We start from the raw sequence: 6,972 nt of genomic DNA, 5'->3' as shown, positions 1-6,972 counted from the left end.
TGTCACTAGGATCGAGCACCGCAAGATTGAACCCAAAACTAAGCACTTCTCCCATTGCAAGAAAGATCAATCTAGTAGGCCAAACCAAACTGATAATTCGAAGAGACTTGCAAACATAAAGCAATCATACATAAAAGAATTCAGAGAAGATTCAAATATTGTTCATAGATAAACTTGATCATAAACCCACAATTCATCGGATCTCAACAAACACACCGCAAAAGAAGATTACATCGAATAGATCTCCAAGAGAATCAAGGAGAACTTTGTATTGAGATCCAAAGAGAGAGAAGAAGCCATCTAGCTACTAGCTATGGACCCAAAGGTCTGAGGTAAACTACTCACAGATCATTGGAGGGGCCATGAAGTTGATGTAGAGGCCGTCCATGATCAATGCCCCCTCCGGCGTAGCTCCGGAAAAGGCCCCAAGATGGGATCTCTTGGGTACAGAAGGTTGCGGCGGTGGAATTAGGTTTTTGTGGTGCTCCTGGATGTTTACGGGGTATATGGATATATATAGGAGGAAGAAGTAGGTCGGTGGAGCAACGAGGGGCCCACGAGGGTGGAGGGCGCACCACTGCCTCGTGGCCGCCTCGTTGATTGCTTGACGTCCACTCCAAGTCCCCTGGATCACGTTTGTTCCAAAAATCAAGTTCCCAAAGGTTTCATTCCATTTGGACTCCGTTTGATATTCCTTTTCTACGAAACACTAAAATAGGCAAAACCAGCAATTTGGGCTGGGCCTCCGGTCAATAGGTTAGTCCCAAAAATAATATAAAAGTGTAAAATAAAGCCCATTATCATCGAAAACACATAATATAATAGCATGGAACAATGAAAAATTATAGATACGTTGGAGACGTATCAATCACCAACTCAATTTTTTATAAGAAGTGGAGAGTAGAGAAAAGAAAGTAGAAAAAAGAGAGTAGAGAGTAGAGTAGTAGAGATAAATATTAAATATAAAATAAATATAACAGTAGAGAAGAGAGGAGACATAAATATAAAACATAAAATAAATATAACAGTAGAGAAGAGAGTAGAGATAGCAGGGACGTTGGGAAAGGATCGGGCGCGTGGGAAAAAGCGGCCGGGCGCGCGCTAGTTTTGGCGCGCGGCGTCCGGCACGCTTTATAAAATCCAATGCCCTCCCACCGCTCTGTGCCTTGCCACCGCTCTCTCCCCGCTCTGTGCCTCGCCACCGCTCTCTTCCCGCTCTGTGCCTCGCCGCCGCTCTCTCCCTACTCTTTCTCGCCTCGCCGCCGCCGCGCCACCATGCCGCCGCATCGCCGGGAAACTTTGGGATACCGTGGCATCCGCGCGCGCCCCTCCGGTGGCTTCTCCGCGGAGATCCGGTTCCGCGGGATGCGCCTCGGCCTCGGCAATTTCGACATCGCCAACGAGGTCACACATGCGTACAACGTAGTGGCGTGGCGCCTCCGGTGGCCTCATAGAACATTGAACTTCCCCAATGTGGCGACGCGGGAGCGGGCGCAGGAACTCGCGCCTCTGTCGCGGCTTATCACCGACGAGGATCGTCGCGACAACCGGAGGCGGGAGCACCGTCTCGGCATCGCCGAGATGGACGAGGAAGCCATGGCGCTGTGGCGCCAACGCTTCCCGCAGGACATCATCAACGAGCTCGAGTTCTATGTGCAAAGAAGGGCGGAGAGGGAGAAGAGGAGGGCATAGCGAGCTGCCTATCGCGAGGACAAGCATGCGCGAAAAGCTGACACTCAATCCAACATGAGGCTAGGAGCAGCGTCGCCCTGGGAATCCGACGATGATCGGTATCTTCATGCCTACATTGAGACGTCAGAGGAGGACATCACCGAGGAGTAGTAGTTGAACTATCTATTTTTTATCTATCTATGCTATATCTATGCTGACAACTATCTATGTCTCTACTCTCTATCTCTACTTCTCGATCTCAGCACTATAAACACTTTTTTAAAGCGCTGCGCGTTGCGCTTCTGTTGCAGATGCTCTAACATGGCAGACGAGTGCTTTAATGTTGCCCACAAGATGCGTGAGTATTACTAGTATATTTTTCTTGCCATGTTGAGATTTTAAAACCATGAGTGCGAACATGCATAGGAGCAATGAAGACCAAACACGGGATATTGGGGACATCTTCAAGGAGCGTGGCAAGTTAAAGAGGAGCTGCCCCGAACCTGTGAAACGAGCTTTGGTAAGTAACACCCTTTGAATTACTTTCGTTTAGCCTCATGTTCTTTGATGTTTATATGTTGTAGTTTCCAATTTCTCTTAGCCTCGTGTTCTTCGATGTGTAATAAGAAGAGTCTTAATCGTCCTAGTTCTTTCGTTTTTAGCTTGATGTAGGAAGTGGGTGTTCTCACCTTGTAGTATGTTTTTCTATTTTTCCTTTTGAATTCACTTCCCCGAGTCCTGTTTATCTGGCTTCTACTAAATGGATCTGGGTTGCTCTGAGTATTGATCTAAAAAAGAAGTTACTTCATGACAGGATGCAGTTCCTGCGAGGAGGGAAGTATGGTCAACCTAGAGATCATGTTTCCAAAATGAGGCTGGATTACACACAAGGTGCCAGTTCCCTAATGATGTTGGATTAGACACAAGGTGTAAATTCCTAGATGATGCTAGATTACACACAAGCCAGGTGGAGTCGTCAATTGTTCGTGCCCTCGTGGCTCTAGTAAAGGCTGAAAGAAAGCGTGCAACAGCCCTTGAGAATGTAGCTGAGTTCCTGAAGAAGCGAAAAGAGCAATCAGATGCTCTCTTCACCCAAGCCAAAGAAGAGATGGAAGAAGCCAGAAAGAAGCTAGCAGAGGCAGAGCAGGCTAGGCGTCTCCTGCTATCTAAAACTATTGTCAATACAAATTTTCCTTCATAATAGCTAGGTTCAAATGTTTATCCAGTCAGCATGCCTGTTGTGATGTCCGTGCATCTACTGATGTGGTGCAAAATAATTTTTTTCGGGTCATGTAATAACAGCAATTACTTTCTAAACAATAACACACGAAGCATTGGACATGGTATAGTTCACGCGCAAGCCCAACATTCCAAGTTCAACTTCCACATCAAACTCATGTTCATAGATATCTGCACATTCATAGACAATGTCCGCAACAATGATTCACTTCAAAGCCAGAAAATGTGAGGAGAGTTATAAATAAAGAATAACATCTAGTTCCTACTACCAGTGTGAGCACAACAAGTCAAGACCATGCGTAATTAATTATATTTTGGTCATTTTTTGACTAATCATGAATAACTTCTGGAAGCAGGTATAATTTCTAAAGCCGGCCGTGGCCGGGGTCCATGATGTTTTGAGCCAAACCGGGTGACACACCGGGTGTCTATGCCGGCGACGCGGTGGTCGTAGCATTCGTGGGTTCAGAGCGGCGGCGGCGGCTCCCATGGTCTACTATTCCTTGGTGTCGGCGATGGCCGCAAACGTGTTGGCCACCTCCGCCAGCATGCCACGGTTCTGCCAACGTTTGCGTCGGATGGCACGGCCAACCATGGTGCAATGGATTCCATCGTCCCCCGTGTGTCGGCGTGCAGCAACTGGCCACTCCTCTGCGAGCAGGCTTGGAGCGTCGAGTTGATGCACTAGGGGCCAGCTTGGAGCGGCGGCTTGCTCCTCCACTTGCCCACCTGCAGCCTCGCCCATCGTACTAACGGCCTGGGGCGGGGAGGGAGGTGGGGCAGTGATTTGCCTGGCTTGTCAGGGCACCCAACCGGCTTTTATGCCAGAGAACTCGTCTTCCCGCTCACCGGATGCTATGGAGAGTATGGAGAAAATGGTGCAAGGAGGATATGGCGAGCAACGGTGTGGTGCGGTTCTTGCCAGGCGTATGGCCTCGTTTAAATAGCGAGCGGACAAGAGGAGCCAACCGACGTTGTGTTCTAAAATGCCAGCTGGCTTGCGGAAGGACATGTTGCCGGCACACACGTGGATTCAATGAAGACAGGAGGGGCAGTCTGAAGCCGGTTCCATGTGGCGAGGAGGCGTGCTCAGCCTGGCCTGCAGCGAGTGGGGCCCTCTTGGCCAGGGCGCCGATTCAATGCCTGCGCTATGAGAGGTTGCGTCCGTGTTAGAGCAATCACTCCCTCCAGTCCTTTTTTTCTTGCATATAACAAAATCTCGTTTTCCATTCACATTTTACAAGTAAAATTTGTGGACAAACTTTGACCCAAAATATGATGGGGACTAGTAAACCAGGACGGAGGTAGTAGTTTTTTTTATCAAAGAAGGGTTTCCCCCTTCCGATTTTCATTACTGAAAACCAACATCTAAACCATAGTATTTGCCCTAGAACTACGAGGTTCGACATCTCGCAACATAAACCCATACAACCATATGCCAAGGAGGTAGTAGTTATTAATTCAATTTTCGCCCCATACCAATCATTCTAAAAACTACTTAAGTACTTATAACGCGCCCTTGAAAATTGGAACTCTCACCCCGCTAAAAATGATATTTTAAATGTGGCTACTCGATCTGTCGCAACTGGCGAGCCACCGCCTCCAGGTTGTTCACTTATGGTCCCGACTATCAACTCCTATGGATCAAATTATCACACGAGCTGACTATTCCTACAAAGGTGCGCTCCACCACATACCCAGTACCCGCGCATGCAACAATCGTGCACCTAGGGTTTTAGGGTTTATTTGTTAACGGTGCCTTTATGTAATTCTCATGCGTGCGAGACAGCGAGAGACCGACTGCGTGTGTGCGCCTCTTCTCTTCATATATGTACACCACCATTTGTCTGGTGTCCAAAAAATTATACAGTAGTAATAACTACTAGCAATGTGCCAATACGTTGCCACATGATCAAAGTAGATTAATACATATTCACCAATTTGATAGAAAAAAGATTCTAGTTTTGAAATACGTGTATCACTAAAAATATCTTATGTTTCACTCAAAATATATTCCTTTGGCTGTTTTGGTGAGATAAGGGAGGAATGTTGTTGGTTTCAAGATTCGAGAAGTGGTATATCTCTAATTTCTATTCTTACTAGCAAGATGCCCATGCGTTGCACGGAACATCAAGATCTTGTGGGAGAAAAGGATGAACGGGGGAAGGCCTTATCTGCAAATGTGGATAGGAGTGTGGGTAAATTGCCGTAGTTTCCTTCCTATGCGTTCGATATAGACCGGACGACCTATATTGCAGGATGGTAGGCACACCATCATCATCGACTATGCTTTTTATAAGAGTAATATATAAAAACAGAGTTGGTGATGATGGAGTGCCTGCCATCCTGCAATATAGCCGTCCGATTTATATCTGACGGATAGGAAGGAAACTATGGCAATTTTGCAAAAAGGTACCCACACACCTCTCCACATTTGCAAATAAGGCCTTCCCTCGTTCATCCTTTTCTCTCACAAGATAAACTAGTCATACAAATGCATCTTGATGTTACGTGCAACGCACAGGCATCTTGCTAGTTAGAGATAGAAACAAAGTTGGTGATGATGGTGTGCCCGCCATCCTGCAATAGAGGCTGTCCGATTTATATCTGACGGATAGGAAGGAAATAATGGCAATTTTGCAAAAAGGTACCCACACACCTCTCCACATTTGCAAATAAGGCCTTCCCTCGTTCATCATTTTCTCTCACAAGATAAACTAGTCATACAAATGCATCTTGATGTTATGTGCAACGCACAGGCATCTTGTTAGTTAGAGATAAAAACAGAGTTGGTGATGATGGTGTGCCCACCATCCTGCAATAGAGGCTGTCCGATTTATATCTGACAGATAGGAAGGAAACTATGGCAATTTTGCAAAAAGATACCCAGACCCCTCTCCATATTTGCAAATAAGGCCTTCCCTCATTCATCCTTTTCTCCCACAAGATAAACTACTCATACAAATGCATCTTGATGTCCCGTGCAACACATGGGCATCTTTCTAGTTGTTGCAAAAAGCCCATGTGTGTGTGTGTGTATGTGTGTGTTGTGTGTGTGAGAGAGAGGGAGAGAGGAGGAGGACGGAGTGCATGTGTGACAAAGACACAAAGAGTGTGTGTGCAAGAGGTATCAGCTTAAAATGAGGCGATAGTGTGTGTGTGTGCACGATCGAGAGGGCGTGTCTCAACAAGGGATGAAAAATCTACATAGATACAAGGAGCGCGAGGGAGACATGTACGTGATAGTGGAAGCACGAGTGTGCGGGTGTATAAACCTATCTGGAGGCTAGTCGATCAATGATGTGAGAGAAACACGAGTCGGGGTGCGAAAGCGAGAGTTATGTGTGTGTGTGAGAGAGAGACAATAGTCGGGAAGGGGAGTGGAAGCAGGAGATGTGTGTGTGTGTGGGAGAGATAGAGAGAAGGGGGGGGAGTTTGTCTAATCGGTAAGCAAATTAATAATGTCAGTTTATAACTGGGATGTAGACAGAAAGGGGACCGCAACAAATGTTGTGTCTGCAGGAGAGAGTAATTTTAGTGGTATGAGTCATATCTAGAGAGATATAGGGTGTGTGAGAGAACCCCATAGAGAGAAAGACAAAGTGAAAGACGAGTGAGATTGTGTGTGTGGTGGTGAAAAAGAAAGCTTAGGTACCTAGTGATACTAGAGAACGGCAGAGACGTGAGAGATGATGAAAACTGTGTAATGTATAACGATAGGGAGAGTGTGACACTTCTCAAGGGAGACGTCGAGAGACCATGTTTGCAAAGATAGGAGAAACATGAAGTGAGCATGCGGGTGAGCTGGAGAAAACAGAATGATAGCTACGTGAAGGAGCATGCCAGAGAGATGGGCGTGAAAGGAGTCAACATAAAAGGGATTCAAATATTTGAATTCAAGATGATGATACATGTAATTCATACTCGAAACAAAATTGATCTATCAAACATGCATACTCATATGAATTCACGCGCATCTATGTTATTTAATATGTAGATATTACTGATCCATACATTTTAGTAGAACATAATTTGGTTTAATTTTTTTTGAATTCAACCTTA

The sequence above is a fragment of the Triticum dicoccoides genome, chromosome 2A, assembly GCF_002162155.2.
Source record: "Triticum dicoccoides isolate Atlit2015 ecotype Zavitan chromosome 2A, WEW_v2.0, whole genome shotgun sequence".
NCBI classification, from domain to species: Eukaryota; Viridiplantae; Streptophyta; class Magnoliopsida; order Poales; family Poaceae; genus Triticum; species Triticum dicoccoides.
Note: the sequence above shows the minus strand (reverse complement) of the source record.